The following is a 19443-nucleotide window of genomic DNA, read 5'->3' as shown; positions in this document are numbered from 1 at the left end:
ATAGCGGATATCGCGGAGGGAGCAACGACGGAAAAAAAGAAAAAAAGTGAAACCAGATAGATAGATAGAGAGAGAGAGAGAGAGCACTTGTTTTCGTTCGCGCCTATCTCCTCGCCACCTTAAAACTGAACGGGAGCAAACAACTTTTGTCTACACGACAGATCGCTGTGCCACTCACTGCCAAGGGAAGTAACGACCCCAGAGAGAATTATTCCATGCCGGCGCCATTAGAATGTGAGTCAAGTGTATACGTCCGGCAGTCGCGTACGTGGTTGGGTTTTCTTTTGTGGGGAGGAAGGCGGCGCATAGAAAATGGCTAACCTTGCCTTGGGTTCTCAGTTTCTGTCTTTCTTTATCTGTTGTGTTGCTGGTAGGACGGCAGCATAAATGCGACACTGCGCGCACGTGACCCTTTTCTTCTGCTTGCAGCGTGGACCCTGATATCATTGGCGATCAAGGACAAACGGCCTCCCTGACTGCATTGCTGTGGATATGCAGACTTTTAAAGAGCCTTTGAAGTTGTAAGGCTGCTCGAATGCAAGAGATTTTTCGAAATTCATGCTAAATTTACGTATGGTGAACGTAACGGAGAATCATCCAAAACAATCAAATGCACTGCTAACTAGACACTCAGCCCAACTCCATGGGATTCAGACAACGCGAACTCAGGCAATCGGAGGTTCAGATCCGCTTCTAGAGTCGAACTATGAGAACGTCTGGCGGCAACGCATTGCATTCGGGGACTGTGGTGCACGCGGGAAGTGTGAATACATAAATATTTTTGATGTGTGCGGATCAAAGTATCAAATTGCGATCAAGCCCAAGTCCTAATGGACATGACGACAAAGATTTCATGTGTGCTAGCGCTTCAAATTTTACTCAGTGCATGTGTGTCAAGCGAATACAAAAACTTCAGTCTCGCTATCTGTTAACGCGTCTATAGCTCGGGGATAGTATGTTATGAAGCAAAACTTATGAAGGTGAATCGATCGATCGGCATAGTCAATTGAAAAAGAAGCGGACTGAACATTTTTGAATAAGTTTAAGATAGTCTCTCTTATGGCACATCAGTTTTACGGAAATACGCGAGGCCAAGGTAAGAAATTGTCATCCATCTGAGAGTATAGTTCGAAGCTACAAAGGAGAGAGAGAGAGAGAAAGAGAGAAAACATTTGCCCCGCTGGCCATGGCTGCTCGACGAACGAACCTACACGGGTCGTGTAGGAACGCAACCGCTGTGCACTTGTTGAAGTGCTTGTACTCTGTGTAAAGTTTGTCACAGGCACGTTGGTTCTGCTTTAATGAGACGCACGGCTCATTGTGTGACGCAAACTTCATGGTCAAGAAGCATTAGTGTGTCACCTTTCATGACGCCATCGATGTATAAATCTCCGATGGCACCAACCGATACCACGATGCTCGCATGTGGAGCGACAGTCACTAGATATATAGTTAGCGCTGTGGCATAAAAAAGGTTCTGCTAGGTGGCACCACTCTGTTCATAGAGAGTGAGATGGACTTCGACTGCAGATCTAAGACGCCACTGTTCTTGGTCAGGAAGCCCATCCCCAAGTTAATTCCTTAGAGCACTGCTGCAGGACGTCAAACGTCACAGTCCACGTTTGGTCACGTACTGTAACTATTGCGATACATACCCGGTCGACGCTCTGAGGTGGCTGTGCAGACTTGTGGGCCGTCCCATGTGGTTGCCACCTTCTTCAGCTGAGCCGCAATGCGCCCCAGCTTCGTTGTCTACAAGCTCGCTTACGCAGTGCCCGTCTATTGTTACTTGTAAATCGATGGGTCGGCCTTGTAATATGACTGCATTGGGCTGTTAATTGTGCTGCGCGTCATTTTAACATATCACGGCTTCGTCGTCTCGTCGAGTCGGGGTTTGGCCACGTCGTAGTGGCGTTGTGAATAGGCATCATCGCTGTTCCATCGTCGGTGTTTGTCGTTGGAGGGTCCATCGTTTTTAGATCGCAAGTGGCCTCAGCTTCGAAGACGGCTGCTCCTAGTTTTCCCTGTTGAGGCTGGGAGTGCTTCCCCGCGTAGCCGCCGTGTAGCAGGGTCGAGGAGAGCGGAGAGGTGAAGGCCGGCGATCGAGAGCAGAAGTGGTGTATTGACAGGATTTCGTACTGCTACAGGTACGCTTTGACCTCTTGTCGCCTTTGACCTGGGCGAGGACGTGGGGCGCTGATGATGAAGCCGAGCAGACCCATTTGTCGGTATAGGGTTAGACATGAAAAAGGCGTCCGGCTCCCCAAAGTGAGAACATTGCGGGCGACAATCAGGCGTCCTCCAGACAGCTGTTTTCTTCGGTGCGGCTGGTAGAAGACCGGTTGGATAGTTGGTTGCTATTTTTCAGCCTGGCTACTGCACGATCCAGGTTGATTTGTTTGTGGGTTAAAATGGCCTCTGAACTACAACTCAGCGGCGTAGTTTGGGGTGGCATGGGTGACTGTGGTTCAGGTAGCGGTGCCATATCAGGAAGTAACGGTGACCCGAGGGCCTACTGCACCTCCTTACGGATTAAGTCTCGGCGATGCTGCTGAGCTGCGGCGATTCGCCGGGAATAGCGTGCGTAGCTCCTCGCGGATGATGACGCGGATCACGTCTGAGGGGCTGTCAATGATGACGCCACTGGTGTCGACGTACCCATGGCACTAACCAGGTGACCGGTTTTACGGCCTGGCTCGTATTTTTGGTGCCTTCTCTATTGTCGCCGCTTCGCTTGTGAACTCGCCGACTCGGTAGGTCATGCATGAGTACGACAAAAAGTTACTCCTTTACGCCCGGCATCAAGTACTTCAGGTTTTTGTTTCGGTGGTCATGTTCATGTCGACGTGGCGCAATAGTCTTTCGCGTTTATTCGATGTTGACCACCGCCGAATCGAATCGTTTGTGTGCTTCTGACAGATTTAGAACATGGCCTGCGATTGTTCCTTTTGGAGAACGTTGGTGAACATCACATACAACTGGGTCTTGAAGACGTCTCTTGTTGTCAAGAGAGATTCCCGATTTTCATTCCAGCTTCTCCTGGAATGAAAATTCCACCAATGCAGAATGGACTTCTGGCAACTTCTCGTCGGATCACTTAGTAACATCAATGCTCTCGTAGCGCTCCAGCCATTTCTCCGTATATTCGCAGATGGAGCCATGGAAGATAGGAGGTACTCACAGCTGCTGGAGGATATCTGTGGCTGTTGCGGCGAGTTTGCTTACAGTTGCGTGTGATTGGCTTTGGCGTTGCGTCTAGTCTGTGGGAAATTAAAGTACAAATTCCACGGCTGTTGCTAGGCTGCTCCAGGATTCTTCGCTCTTGGCTTTTACGGTGACATCTTCAGTATCGACGGCGAGAAGGCAGTTTGCTTGGGCTGGTGTCACGGCTACGCAGAAATGTCCTGATCATCGGTACCTCCACCAGTAGTGGAGGTACCGGTGATAGCCCACCTCTGACGAGGTAGTGATGGCACTGAGACGGGAGCACAAGATGCAAGTATGATTGGAAATGCTAGAACTGAGGGAGAATTCACAAAGCTTTTCATTCGTAGGAACTGTTTGACATTGTCCGGTTGCCTCCACTAAAATGTCCAACATCACGTACGATTGGCCTGGAACCTGCTCTGACTGACGAACAGTTCTAGCGCAAGAACTTCTTTATTAGTACGGGCCCTGTTTATTGGCCGAACTTGAGCCGAAGAAGTAAAGCAACGTTTAGTTGAAAATGATACAGGCGAGCTTGGTCGGCGATCGTTGATTCAAAGCACACTGAGCGAGTCTGAGAGCTCATACATGCATCATAGTGAGTTCCAGCGCCGTCGATGGTGCTCGCGTTGATTCGGAGACTCACTGCAATACTCGTTGAGCACTTTCAATCGGAGTAGACGTGGATCGTCTCTTTACCTACAGTTCTCACGACGTGTAGCACAAGTGACGTAATCTGATACAACCAGTGCGTCTCACATTGAAAGAAAAAGAGCGACAAGAACGATACCTCGGCGAAAGGGATCATCGACATGGGAGTAAAACGTGTAACGTGAATATCGCGCACTACCCCGCATGCTGCTTTCTTCTCCACCGGGCAGGTTTTGCTCGCGCGCCTCGTTGTCCTACCAGTCATCGCTGCTCCTTCGTCCGCCGCCCTCGTCGCCAGCCGCTTCGCTTCGTCCTCTCTCCGCTCTTTCCCTGCTCTTCGTCGCTCGACATGCTCGCCGTGCTTTGACAACCACCACCTTCTCTTTTTCACGCTGTCTCGCTCATCGTAAATGCTGTGCTTCAGTGCTCCACTTTTTATGAGCAACTTCTTCTTCAACAGATAAAACACTCGCACTGGTGACAGCTTTGCGCTCACGGATGCCGACCGCTCGACCAAAGCGACGGCCGTTACCACCGGCCTGCACATGCCTGCCGCGGCTACAGGCTACTATACCAGCTGACACCACTGCCTATAGCATTCGTTGCACGTCTCACGCGTTTCGCCGTTTCCTCGGGGCCAGTACCACCATCTCCATGGCACAGTCGGTTGACCGCTGGCCTCGAAACCAAGTTGCTTAGGGTCCATCTCGAAGAGGAGAAAAGAAAAGACAAAGAGGACTTTAACGCAAGAACACCAGCACTAGATTAAAGCTGCTACATATACGACACGTATATTTTTTTGTCACACATTGGACATAAGTGTTTAAATGAATAGCTTTGAAGGAGTCTGAGTCCTCCGACAATAATGTAGTTCAATGCAGTGAGCCCAGAAACACTCGAGAAAGAACTACGCAGGGAGCTGATGCGCAAATACACAGCAGAATGTAAAAATGGTTAACAATGGGCATAAATACACAAAAAGGGACATTCAACGACACGACATAGTTAATCTAACCCAATGAATTCAATGAGGCTGGAGATGCGGCTAACGAAAACTTAACACCTAGGTTACCGTTCTTTCGGTGGCAGCTGCGGTGGTCTACGGCTGCGATCGACGACTAGGACCGCTGGGTTGTGCCCACATTCCTAAAAGAATGCCAAAAGCGTTGCATGCAGGACACGTCGTAGTCAGGTTACTCTGCGCCACGATATAGGCACCATCATTTCTGCGTGCGCAGCTCATTGACCCAGACGTCCACCGCAAATAGCTAACGCTCGTACGCAAGGTAGCCCACCATGTTAGCTCCCGGGTCGCTCATACATCAACAGACCAGGTCTCCGTCAGAAGGTCTAAGGTCGTTCCTAAGCCTGCACGGTTTGCCGAGCCAGATGCCCCGGACTGGTCACCTAGGCGGGAACGGTTGTGTGGTGCAAGACCTGTTATCATGTGGCTTCGGTTACTCTAGACTGGACGTCCAGCTAGTAAAAGCTTGCGGTTGTTGTCACTGCTGTCCTGAACGTTCATGGCGCATTCCCACAATTAAGGGATTGGCCAATAATTGGATGCTTATGAGAAGAAGTCAAATATTAAATGAAATAAGGATATGTAAGTTGGCACATACAGATGAAAGAAAATTATGAAACGCCGAGCCTCGAGTATCGCTGACGCCTCGAGTCATGCTTTCACTAGCAGCCGTCATTCACCGTTGTTTCTCTTCTTGGCCACCGCGCAGCCCACTGCCTTCTTCTGCCTTTTTTTCTGCGCCTGGATATTCCAATATGTAAAGGTAAACCAACCGATCAACAAACTACATTACAAGCTTGTCAATGCACAAAATACACATCATGCACCTAACTATTGGGTGGTTTCGTGCTGATCATGCTCAACATATAACACTGGCAGTCGTGATACGACATTCAGCTGCCAAAACAGATTTACATAGGGAGCAAAGTCAATTGGGTTGCGACTATTCGGTTCGGAACTCGTTCAGAGCGCGTCGGTTTTTTCTTTTCTCGAGTCGAGCGTTTCTTAGGTGTTTTTATTTCTTCAGGTTCCACATGCAGCTTCCAGTCAATGACATTGTCCACTGTAGCAGGCAGATCTGCAGGTGCTTGTAACCTTATGATTTTCCGTTCAGCTTGAATTCGGTTTTGTCGGCATTGCAGGCCACGTAAAAGCCAGCTGGGTTATAGACACTGTAACCAGCTTAGAAGCATCTTGTCTTCGCCTGGAAACTCCTGATGAAAATAAAGAACTTGCAACATAAACAATGACAAATAAACTCGCAGGTTGGCGAGGAGAGAAATAACAGCGAAGAAACAAACAAAGGTCACAAAGCGCAGACGCGCAGCCATCGACAAACACGCGAATAATGCAATAGAGGCATTACTTGTGCTCGCTCGTGGGCAGCCAGGCTCGAGAGAAGCTTCAGGGCTCATATTTTGGCAAGGCAGTACACACTTATCAAGTCAATAGAACAACAAAATATCCGAATAGCGCTGAAGTGCGGCGTAAAATTCATCTTAATAAACTCGTGCTTTCCTGAAACAGTTTCAAGAAAGGTGGTGCTTTCTTAAACATTTTTAAGAAAGCGCGAGTTATCACTCATAAAGACGCGAGTTTGCGCAGAACCCCGGCGTAGCACCGCAGCCGAGCATTTCGAGGCTTCTCCTAGCGTCGCGTTAAAGCTGCGGTGGCCACCACTGCACACCGCCTATCCACAAAATAAGCAAAAAAATATCCCGCGCTTGCACCTCCGTCGCTGGCAGCCGACGTCCTCCGTCCAACGCCTGTTCTTCTTCACTCAGAGCACCAGGGTCGATCGGCTTCAACGTCATCAGTGGAGCCGGGGGGCAATAACAGGGAACGGGCGCATTGACGGGCCACAGAGAAACGGTGTATATATAATGACGCCAGGAGAGCTTCGGTCAACGAGCCAGACACGGCCCAGCCGCCTCTTGCCCTATGCTTCGCTGTCGACATCGACTGGCGTGCGTGCGTGTGTATGAGTATAATGTTCGCTTGTGATAACCCTTCCGCTGCGTGCCGGACCCCGTTTCCCCGATATTTACTTTTGTTCCTCCCGACACGCTTCCTCCCTTGTGAGAAGAGGAAGGCGAGACAAACGTTGGCCAGCTAGCTCCTTGCGTGACCTCATCACGCACGCACGCACGCACGCACGCGCACATTCACACAAAAAGAACACGACGTACAAATTTTCCTTCGCACACTGAGGTCATAAGTCTACAAACCACAAATGCATCGTAGATGGTACCCCATGGAGTCATCGCGCGCTCAAAGGCTCTTCCAAAAGTGCCGTTGCTCTGGGAACGGTGTACCTTCCTTCTTTTCCAGCCTCGCGAGTAAAGTAGCCAAATTTAGTTCGGGATGACTCCCGCGCTGGTCGACACCAAGAAGAAAAAGAGGGAGAGGAAAAAAAACAGGGCGAAGTGAAAACGAATGGCGGCAGCTTTCTCACCGTCTCACATTTTTTTTTTTTTTCTGCGCGCGCCATCTACAAGATCCGCACGACTGCTCGCCAAGGCGCCGGGAAGAATGAAAGTGGCGAGCCATAATTGGTGCGGGTGCCGTAAGCCCCGTATTAGCTAGTCAGGTTATTACGATGCTCGCGGCATTAAATTTTTACAACTGGAGCGCCGCACCTAAGTGGACTTATCCCGGCGGGCGGCTGGCCGCTCCAGGGAGGAAAGAAATGAAGGCGGAACTGAAAGGGAAGACCGGCAGGAAGGCGGGAAAGTTCACTCCCGGAAACAAAGTGTCGTATTAAAGGAGACGACGTGGAACGAAATAAACTTCAGCGATAGCGTTGAATGAAAGTGACACAGCGTTTGTCTGCGGTGTATAGTTGAACGATTTTGGCGCTGACGCGAAACGCTGTGATCAAATATAGGAATTGAAAAATGGTCGCAAAAAAAAAGAACGAAAAGAAAATTGCGACCGATGAGTGAGAAAATATACACGTGTAAAGAGAGCTCAAACAGGAAGTGACGGCATGTGTGTGTCGAGTGACTGTCTGAAGAATTGGGGGAAAACAGGAGTGCTGAGGTGATGCTATTAGGTCTTTGTGAGCTTAGAAATAATCGTGATGGCGAGTTGTACAAGGTGTTTACATGAACTCAGCAAAACTTGGAGGACGCTTAAGCTTCGCTATTGAAGATTGGAACACGATAGCATTCAAAGATTCTTGGCTGTTTATCAGGCTTTTTTCTCGTATATTCAAATTACAATCCGACGCTATCACGTCTGTAGGTTGTGGTTAAGCCATACTTTACGATTTTTCTGACGGATTTTACTTTGAGAAATTCAATTTTTGTTCACTAACTAACGCCCTGCGCCACGCAAAGGGCCGGCGCGGTCGGGGTGGTTCGGCATGATGGGATTCGGGATGATTATTTGCGCCAACGACGCCGGCGCTTAGGCCGACACCGACGCCGACGCCGGATTTTCTGCGACACGGGGCATGCGTTAAAAGCGGTCAAGTCGACTTGTCGGGTTGAGATTTGACCTGTCGTGCTCATGTTAACGCTAGTCGAGCAGCGAACGTTCGTCGAGTCAAGCTGCGCCAGCTCGAATGCACGGGGTAGGTCGACTCAACCTGACCCACATGCAAGGTGCATGTGAAAGCGGACGGGTTGCGTAGGCGGTTCGCAGCCGACTGGCGTTGAACTAGATGCGCTAATTTATCTTTGGCCTTGATATAGGCTGCCGCAACAATCCCGATCTGTCGAGTATTACGAGCTCATGTGAACGCTGTCGCGTCGGGCATTCCGAGTCCGACTTCTGACTCGACCCGCTCTTGTCAAGTAGTACATGCAAAATTAGCCATGTAGAGAATGAAAAAAAAATAATAAAAGAAGAGCATTGTGACAGACGCTGAGAACAACCTGAGTGGCGGCAGAAAATTGAGGAAACACAGAAAACCAATAAAATTGGTACCTTCGAATGTTATGTTGAAATCAGAAAGTCTTAACGTAAATCATCAGAAAGTACCGCAAAACGGAAAGTAAACCGAAGAGAATCTACTTCTAGCGAAATATATGGGATAAAATCACTCCTCGCTTCTGAGGGTTGAGGACATGCGCACGAAGCTTAAGTTTCCCAGCAAGAAGAAAGTGCGAACGCATTTCCCTAACTTGGCGCGCAGCCGCGACGAGAATCGTCAACTCTACACAGAAACTAAATCCAGGAAAAAATAATAGCACGTAATGTAACAAATACCCTTGAGTCGACGTCATTATCGAGAAGGAAAGTCAATGACCCGCCTCATTATGTCGAATAAATATAGGGAAAATATAACTGAATCTAACCAGCTCCTTCGCGCGCTGCTTTCCGGTCTCTGGTTTCGATTGGAGCAAAGATCGTCTGTGTATAGCACGGATAATCTCCGAGACGCATGCTGCGGCATGCGTACTACGTGCGCAGATCAGCGGATCGATTTCTCCGTTTCCTTCACTCGTAATGATAAAAAAAAGAAGAAAGAAGAGCTCTATTACTCGATCTTGGTGCAGCTTGGAACGACTTGAAGGATGACCAGTTTATAGGCCTTGACTGAATTGGTAACAATCAAAGTTTCATTTGGATGGCTAGAATGGTTGCCTAGCGCTGCAGTAGTTTGCCCACCATCATGAATCATGTGAGTGGTACATCGATTTGTCTCGTCTTGGCAAGCGGCTTCGTTGAGAACGTGCATTGTGGCGTCTCCTATTATTCATCGAACTGCTATTTTGCTGTGTTTGTTTCTCTTATTTAGATTCGCGAAGGCTTAATTGCTACGTTTATACGTTTAACATGTCCAGCTGGTTTATTTTATTACAAAATGTTGATGCAGCTATAAAATGAATAAATAAATAAATAAATAAATAAATAAATAAATAAATAAATAAATAAATAAATAAATAAATAAATAAATAAATAAATAAATAAATAAATAAATAAATAGGGCATCAGATCGGTAAACTCTAGTAACACTCGTACAATAAAGTTCCTAAGATGGTGAACTTACGCCTGATTCTCTAGGCTGTATTTATTCCAAGGAAAGCTTTCACTACGTAGAATTGTCGCATTAGGTGACCCTAATGAGATAAATCATTGAAGGTCGACGTTTGGTGATGGCAGATTAGTACAACGAACGTTGATACGAGATGCTTCAAGGTCGAAGTCAAGAGTGATCGTTAACCCACAGATAGCTATCGAGGGGGAACTCGGCTATTATACTGGTACACCTTGCTCCTCAGGCACGAGAGACAAGTTTTCTCCTGCTGTAATCTTTGTGTGCTGCTAAATACATGAAACAGCCGCAAGGACGTTTTCTCTTTTGCTTTGGCGTTGGTAAATGCCCTTTCAGACTGCTTAACTTTACTGGTGACTTTTATCCTTCTGACTAGCTTGACTCTAGGCCGATTAGCCTCATCGCTTACTACTACCGTCATAGATACTTTCGGTGTAGTATGCCGTAGCGAGGCACATCGCTTGTGTGAGTATGTACTGTGTGCTGTATAGACAATTCCTGGAAAAAAAACTCATACCACCCGCAACTATGAAAGCGACAGCGATCGGCGAAATACGATAACGGAAGACGACAAGAGAGACGCAGCGTCTGGGCGTACATATTTCCATATCTACGAGTGCTGACACCTGTCAGAGTCATATGGTCGCAACCTTTAAAATGTGAGTGGGGCGAGCGACTCGCACTAAGAGGCCGTGGTATCTTTAGAGCAACTTTATTTGCGTTGGATCCACCTATAGAGGACTTCATTTTAAACCTGTAGTTTGCCGATCTTCTTGTTCCTCATTGTTCACTTCACTTCACTTCACTGTGTTACCTTAAATACCTTTACATAAGGGTAGGGCTAACCAATGAAAGCTACAGAAGTTGTTTGCGTCCTCTCCCCCTCCCCCCCCCTTTTTTTTTTCGCTCCTCAAGGCAGAAAAAAGTTGGTTCGCGTGCTTTTAAAGACGGCATGCATTTTCCTGCACCCATCTTAGCGTGCGCGCGCGAGTGATACTTGAAAGTAAGAGAACAACGAACGCTGTCTAATCAGTCGCCTATTTGGCATACTCAATATTTTATTGAAATGTGCAAGTGCTATCAATGTGAATGCATATTCGTGCAGTTAAAACTCAACTTTACTCTATATTTTGTTTCCGTTTCCAAAAGCAAGGTCAACTCTTCGCTAAAACACCTTGCTCGTACGGTACTTTCGGGTTGAAACAATAAAAGTGAAAAAGAAAATAGGGAAAAGCGACGTCGACGCCGAAAGATTGCACACACGCGAAGAAAAAAAAAGAAAAGAACTGCGCCAACGGTGGGAGGCCTACTCATGACGAGACACTGGTCGTCTTATTATGCAAATGAGAGTGGTAAAGCCGTAATCCTGCTTAGGCTTTGGGAAGACGGACGGCGAAATGCAAAACTCAAGATGGACACGGGGAGCGCAAAGGGGAGGACGGAATCATCAGGGGAAAGGAAGTGACTTGAGAGGAAATAAGCGCCTCGCATGCTGGGCTGAAGTTCAAAGAGAGAGATAGAGCGAGAAGAGAAAGGGGGGCGGAATAAAATAAAAAAAAAGCTAATAAAGGTAGAAGGAAGCTGCTGGTGAAGAAAGCAAAAGGAAGGGGGTTGGGCGAAGGTAAAGAGAGAGAAAATACTAGGCTAGTGTGGCACCCAGAAGGTTGCAGGAGGGGAGGACGCGTGGAGCTCGCGCCTCGAAAACGGGTTGTATGTAATGAAAGGTTAGAAAACTAATCGATTATTCGCGCCGTCGAGTGTCCGCCTTTCGCTTCCTCCGTTTCCTTAAGCCGCTTAATCTTTCTCTTCTTTCGTCCGAGCTGTCTCCTTCGCAGGTCCATCATTATGCCAGCGTTGTTTCGGCACTGTTTCGAACAGCACTGCCGCCGCCGCCGCTGGCTTGCTTACACTCGTCCGCTCTCTGGCTCGTCCCATTCCATTTCCCCCCCACGCGCTGGCCAGAAAAGAAGACGAAGCAGAAGCATAGAAAGACCCCTGCCACTCAGTGGTGAGCGTGCAAGTAGCTCGTCCTTTTCAACCTTCTTTGTTACGTACTGGCTACCCTTTCTCGCGTTCCGTTCCTTCCTCCGCCCGGCTCGCTTTGTTTGTCCCGTCCACGCGCCTTTGTTTCTGGTCTCCCCCCCCCCCCCCCCCCGTTTCGGCTTCGTGAACCATCCGCACCTACACCACTTGCGCGACCTCTCCTAGAGTCCCCTCCCCCCCACTCACCCTTTTTTCCCCACTTTGTCCCGCGTCCCCTTTTGCTTCGTTTCCATCTCGTTCTTCTCACTGTTTCCAGCGGGAGGGCGCGCGCGGCCAGCCGACTCCACTTTGTTGCTTTCTTTCGGTTCCTCTCGTGCTTTGGGCCTCCCAGGAGAAAGAAGAGTAATGGGCACGGCAGGCTCTAACCCTGATTGGCTATTCTTCTCGGGACCGCCGGCAGCCGCTCGCCAGAGAAACATTCCAGAGCGACAGCCGCTCCTGAGCAAGCCGGCCGAGGGAACACACCACGTGAGCGCCCGAGGGAAGAGCGACGAGGTATACGGCGGCAGCAGCAGCAGCAGCGAACGCCTGTTCGCGACAACGACTCGGCCGCCGTTCGTGTACTTAGCGGTGGAGACAAGACCGAGGGGCGACCGCGCCGGGGCACCGGACGCGACCTAATAAAACGAGGCGCTGCTGCCGAACGGGAAGGTCGGCTTGGACGTCGCGAGGCGCTCTGCTCGCCCCCGCAGGGAAACCTACTTCTAGAGGCTGCATTGCAATTCCCCTCCCATCCCTTAAATTCCTGTTCGTAGTGTGCCTTGTTTTATGGCGATACCGCCATACAGAAAACGATTCGCGTTGCGCCTTCTTCCTTAAAAATGTTTACAGAGTAAATAATGGGACTGGTGTAGAATACATTGAGCGATATCGACGAAAATAGAGTCGGAGGTCTTCCTTGGTACAACTTTGCTTGTCTGTTACCGTGAAGGAGACCGCGGCATTGTCAAAGGGTGCAGTTTTTCTTAGTATATTGGTGAGAAAGCAAGCTGGGGTATGGAGGGCTTTCATCAAATGCATTTGGCCTTTAGCGACCACGAGGAGGTTTGGAAGACAATGTCGCGACTGAGAGAGCTGGTTTGTCGATAGCGTCTAAGGTTTTTCGGCCGGTTTCCCACTGCCAGCGCTCTATAATTGCACGAACGACACTTGCGTCCATTCAGCAGTATCGTCCGTATTGTGTAATCGAGGGCTCCGTGGCACATCGGCGCCCTGCAGAAGAGGTCACGGTCAAGGCTTGGCTGAAGCCATGGGGCCTGCTATGACAGTCCAAGAGCTGCTAACAAAGAAGAACCAAGCGAGCCTACTGAATCGTAAAGTCACCCGCACAACGAAACCGAAGAGATGAACTCGAAGATGGTGCACCGCTTCGTCGACCGGTGAAGACGCGACGGTCATCTAGGATCGTTGCAACGCGAATGACCTGTAAGAGAAGAGCTTCAACCGCGGAAACCCTCGGAAGGAGCTCAAAGTCCAGCGTTCTAGAATAGTTTGCACGTACGTGCAACATTTCCCAGCCTAGACTTGACACAGTTAGTTTAGTCCCATCGACTTCTCAACACTGAGTTTAATCTGATTAGTGCTTTGCAAACTGTCGCAACACATAATGCAGATTTGCTGATATGTACAGGATGTAGTGTCAGAGGACGAAATAAGTACGCTCTCTCAATGCAATCAACATCCGTGGCAATGGCGTAAACTTTGGCATACCGAACATCTACTAGCGAAATACATGCATTGTATGTACGTATAAATATATATCGAATTCGTGGCTTTTAGGTACCTGCAGCTGCAAGGTGCTTTATGACTAGCGCGTACTTCGCAAGGCAAGAGCTCAACCGGACCAACGCGACGAGATCCTAGCTGCCCTATTTAGTGATCCTTTGGTGTAGTTTCTCTCTCTCTCTCTCTCTCTCTATATATATATATATATATATATATATATATATATATATATAAATTGTAGTGGGGAATATGCATGTTAGGTGCCATGCCGTGGGCACTGCCATCGCACCACTGATGTATGCTGAGGCGGCTGCACGGGCTCCTCGCCTACCGGTGTTCTCTCCTCCGCCTTCGGCGCCTCGCCCACCGCTGTTCTCTCCTCCGCCTTTGCCTCGGCAGCCGGCGGCCCACTTCTTCGGTGCACAACAGCAGGATACAAATCCTTGGCGCACTGCTGATAACCGCCCCATATGCTACGCCTGCGGCACCTCGGGACATGTAGCGCGCTTCTGCTGCCGGCGTTTCCCCGCCTTCATGGGCACTGCGCGAGCCCCCAGCTACGGATTCAGACCATTTCGTATGCCACTACAGCCACCACCAGAAGTCTTCGTTGCTGATGACGTCCCAGCTCCGGAGTACCAGCCCTTTGGTGCTCGTCGCTCGCCTTCCCCTCGCCGCCGCTCCCTCTCACCTATGCGTCGTCGGCCCAGTGCCAGTACTACTGAGGCGGAAAAGTGATTTCCGCAGTTCCTGAGGCACGAACTGCGTCGTCGTCGGAACATCGAAGTCCTCGCTTCTCCCCCGCTAACGTTATTGAAGTGTCAGTGGATGGCATCAAATCTTTTGCGCTCGTCGATACAGGTGCCGCTATATACGTGATTAGTGAAAAGTTTTGCCGTTTATTACGGAAAGTGACCATGACGCCTTCGGTAATATCGCTTCGAACAGCCACCGCTCAACAAGTTCAGCCCGTCGCTATGTGCACTGCCAGGGTGCTGATTCGAGACATTTTGTACTCGAACCTGTTGCTCCCACGATGTGATTCTCGGATGGGATTGTCTGTCGCGCCATCATGTCGTCATTGACTGTGCACGTGGTGAGGTTCAGTTCTCCGTTCTGCGCAATTTGCCATCTCCCAACTTGCAAGTTCCTGATGTTAGCAGGATATGTGTAGCTTCAGATAATGACCTTCCTCCTCACAGTGCTTTATTTGTCCCTCTTTCATGCACATCGCTTGCCGACGCGACAGTCTTGTTCACACCCGTTGCCGTCTTCAGTCGCCGCCACCATATATATCATTGCCTTTCGCCCCCCTCACGGTTTACCATGGTACTACGGAAATACTGGTTTCTAACCAAATTTCGCACACTTTGGCTTTGCGCTGTGGTGAGACTATTGGCACCATTCAGATTGTGGACGCTGACGTTATTGTGTCTCTCCCTGCTGTCGACGACCAGGCTACAACTAACGTGACAGCACTGATGTGCCATCTGACCGGATCTCACCGGATGTTCTTTGTCGCTCTATTGCCGATGACCTCGACCCGACACAACGTGAGCGCCTACTTACCCTTTTAACTGACTTTCACGCCTCTTTTGACTTGAAGCAAGCATCATTAGGCCGCACAAGTACCGTATCTCACCACATTGATACGGAGCGACACGCACCATTACGCCAGCGACCGTACCGCGTGTCATCCACCGAGCGTCGTGTCATTACTGAGCAAGTTGCGGACATGCTTGAACGTGGTGTTATCAGACCTTCCTGTAGTCCTTGGTCGTCTCCCGTGGTACTAGTTAAGAAAAAAGATGGCTTGATTCGTTTCTGTGTGGACTATCGTCGCCTTAACAAGATTACACGAAAGGATGTCTACCCTCTATCGCGTATAGATACCCTCCCGGTCACCCATGCGATCCGACGACACGCCAACCGCATCCAGGGAGTGCCCGGTTGCTGCGCTTACTGTTTCTGACATGCCTTCTGAACAGAGAAAGGATCCGTGGATTGCGTCTCTCATTGACATTCTCACTACTTCAACAGCTACATGCCCTCGAGCCCTTCGTCGCCAAGCCACCCATTTTGTGCTGCGGAACGCCATCTTGTACCGCCGAAACTATCAGCCAGACGGTCGCCAATGGCTTCTCGTCATCCCTCGCCATTTGCGTTCCGACATATGCACGTATTTCCACGCCGGCCCACAACAAGCTCATGCTGGCGTCCTGAAAACGTACGAGCGGCTCCGCCACCGGTACTACTGGCGAGGCATGTATTTGTATGTGCGCAAATACATTCGGTCATGTGCAGCCTGTCAGCGACGCAAGACAACTCCTCATACGACAGGCCCACTGCAACCTTTACCGTGTCCTGTACGTCCTTTTGACCGAGTCGGGATCGACCTTTATGGGCCCCTTCCATGCACCGCTAACGGCAATCGTTGGATAATTGTCGCAGTAGACCATCTAACAAGATACGCCGAAACTGCTGCACTAGCTTCGGCTGCCGCTCGCGATGTCGCAGCGTTCCTCTAACGGCATTTCATCTTACGGCATGGCTCACCGCGAGAGCTGCTCAGCGACCGAGGCCGCGTCTTCTTGTCGGACGTTATTAATGAGCTACTGGAAGCGTGCCGCACTATTCACCGCACCACTACGGCGTATCACCCACAGACATGTGGTCATGTGGTATCATGTGGTCTAACGGAACGGTTCAACCGCATTCTTGGTGACGTGCTCACAATGTACTTTCTGTCAGATCATTCCAATTGGGACGACGTCTTCCCTTTTGTGACTTAAGGTACGTTCAGACTACGTACGTAATGTGCAGATATTTCGCAAGAAACGGAAGCGCAAACGCAAAAAGCGCAACTAAATTGTTCAGACTACAATCGTATGAAGCGTTAAGAGCCCAACAGTCGTCACGCACGCGAGCGTAATTGTTGGAAGGCCCGCTACTTTTACGTTTCATACAGATACGACAGTTACGGCGTGGCCAATAAGCGCCGCAGTTTCGGTTTTAAATTACTGGTGACGTGACTACCGGCATCCCCAGTTTGAGCAACGGCCCAACGGGCATGGCTGAGTGTGTGCGTAGTATAGCTTGTGTGCGTAGTTCGAGTAATGTGCGTAGTTGTGTGTGTAGTCTGTTTACAGGCGCCATGTTGAAATCCACTGAGATGCAACTGGCCAGCTCACGTTTTGATTGGCCGGTCTTAACATGCGTAACGTATGCAACTGACAATGTGAACGACCAGCATTGTTAACGACCTTAACGCTTGTAACGCGCGATACGGTCTTTATGACAGATGCGCGCTTTGCTAACGTTACGACCGCTGCCTGAACATACCTTTACGCGTAAAATATCGCCACTCAGGCTACCACAGGCTTCTCGTCATTTTTTTCTTCTTTATGGACGTGAACCATCATCTACCCTTGACACCGTACTTCCGTCTCACCCGGACGCCTCTGAATTCACCCCGCTTTCAGAAGTTGCTCGACATGCTGAAGAGTGCCGTCAACTGGCTCGCTCATTCACGTCGGATACCCAAGGCATCCAAAAAGATCGCCGCGACCACGATCAGTCAACACAGCCCTTCGCCGTGGATTCTCACGTGTGGCTTCAGCTGCCATTCCAATATTCAGGCCTTAGCCCAAAGCTTTCTCCTAAATATCAGGGTCTGTACCGGATCTTCGAATGTACATCGCCTGTAACTATGTGGTCGAACCGGTGACACCATCTTCGGACAAGCGCCGCCGTGGTCGCGAGACGGTTCACATCAGCCGCCTGAAGCCGTACCACGACCCCCTCGTCGTGTCATCACCTTAGGTCGCCAGCAGGGGCGTAGCAAGGGGGGGGGGGAGGGCTGATGGAGCTTCAGCCCCCCCCCCCCCCCTCCCTGAAATTTTTTCGTGACGGCATGCACCGCCAACCAAAACTACCACCGACGCTGGGAATCATTCTGGATTCTGTCTACAATGTCTTTTTCACGCTCGAACAGACACTTCGGCACGAACATTCCGAACTCGGGCTGGATTTCGTGGCAACGCCCTTGCACCTGGAGTCACGTAACTCAAGGAGCCCCTTCCGAGCACAAACTTTCAAGGGCTTTTTATAGCGAGCGGGCGCGTTGCAGCATCTCGCAGTGGCCGCAAAATCTACGGAGCGCCTGGATTTTTATTACGAAACTTTATGGGTGTAAAGTTCTCATAAACTTTTGACGCGAAAGGTGCACTGACATTTCCAAAGGCGTGCTTTAAAAGATTTTCAATTCTGACCAAGCCGTTCCATAAAAGAAAGCACGCGCTCGCAATTTTCCACACACTCAAAAATACTAAATATCACCGTGACGGTGAGCTAGCGGCTGATAATTTTCTCCAAACATTTTCAGAAAGCGTGCCCAATGTGATCGATCAGCTGGACCAGGGCAGGCAAAGTAAAATATGAGAAAACAGAAGAAAATAAATAGCCTATTATTGAGGATATTCTTTTTGCGGGCGACAAGGTCTAGCTCTCCGTGGCCACAGGGAGAGTGTCCCTATAGATTTAAGCATAGCCCCCGCTGAAAATACAGATATTTTCAGAGCACTTCTTCGCATGCGAGCTGATTGTGGAGATACATATCTGAGGAACCATTTGGAAAGTTGCCCCAGTAATGCCTCGTATTTAAGCCCAGATGCACAAAACCAAATTATAGAAATTTGTGGTGAAATTATCAAAGAAAGCCTAGTTGCAAAAGCAGGCTGCTTCTCCATACTTCCTGATGAAACGACGGACATCACTGGAATCGAACAGCCCACCGTTTGTGCAAGGTACCTAAACAAGAATGCCAACGACATCGAGGGAGTGTTTTAGGTTTTAGCACCAGAATAGATGCCCTCTCTCATTGCGACTGCAGGTTCTATGTAAATTTGTACAAGCTGCTGCAGATTCTAGTTACCCTTCCAGTGACCACTGCCAGTGCAGAGAGAATATTTTTTTAACAAGAGTTTACTAAAAAATGACAGCAGATCCACGAGGTGAATGATGATGAGTGGGCGAAGCTCCGGAGGGAATCATCGGATCTCCCGCTTAAGGGGACGCTAGCACAAACGCGTTAGAAACGCGCTAGAAACGCGGCCTTTCGTTAATGTTGGGTATTTATAGCCATCGTGGTGCGTTTGTCCATGTCCGCTTCGTGGCGTAGTGGGCTAACGCCGCGCGCTCGGAAGCGAGGGGTCCCTGGTTCGATTCCGCGCTACGGACACAACTTCGGAATTTTTTTCTCATTTTTCTCAGACTGGTTACACACTACTACTACTACTACGACGGGGACGGAACGGGTGCCGCCATAAGGAGCTTCGCCCCTAAAAAGCTACTTGCGCTCTACAATGTCTGTGGAACGCATGGTTAGGCTGGCGCTTATACACCCACAGAGACGCCGGTATCAACGTGTCCGAAGTCATTGCCCGCTTCCCTCAACTTCCCCGCCGAGACAAGTTTGTCCTTTAGATAGCGAAGCAGCAAAAATCAACGCAAGTGAAAAGCTCTGTTCCTTCAGGTCCATAAGCTCGTAATTATGAAAACGTATGACTGTTCGTTAGCTTTTAAAACCGCAGAAATTTTAGCCGTTTATTCTAGCAGTTAGCATCCTGATCAAAATTATCATGCGAATACGAAAATTGCGAGGACATCAATAACCAAGTTTGACCGACCTTGCTCATTTAAAGCCCGGCCCACACGGCGTTTCCCAACAAACACACTCGTATATTGGGTAGTTCAACTTGCCGCATCATCTGTGGCTTTCGTTTGTCCT

This window comes from Dermacentor silvarum, chromosome 1 (assembly GCF_013339745.2).
Source record: "Dermacentor silvarum isolate Dsil-2018 chromosome 1, BIME_Dsil_1.4, whole genome shotgun sequence".
In the NCBI taxonomy this organism is placed as follows: domain Eukaryota; kingdom Metazoa; phylum Arthropoda; class Arachnida; order Ixodida; family Ixodidae; genus Dermacentor; species Dermacentor silvarum.
The sequence above is the reverse complement of the archived record's forward strand: the minus strand, read 5'-3'. Positions refer to the sequence as shown.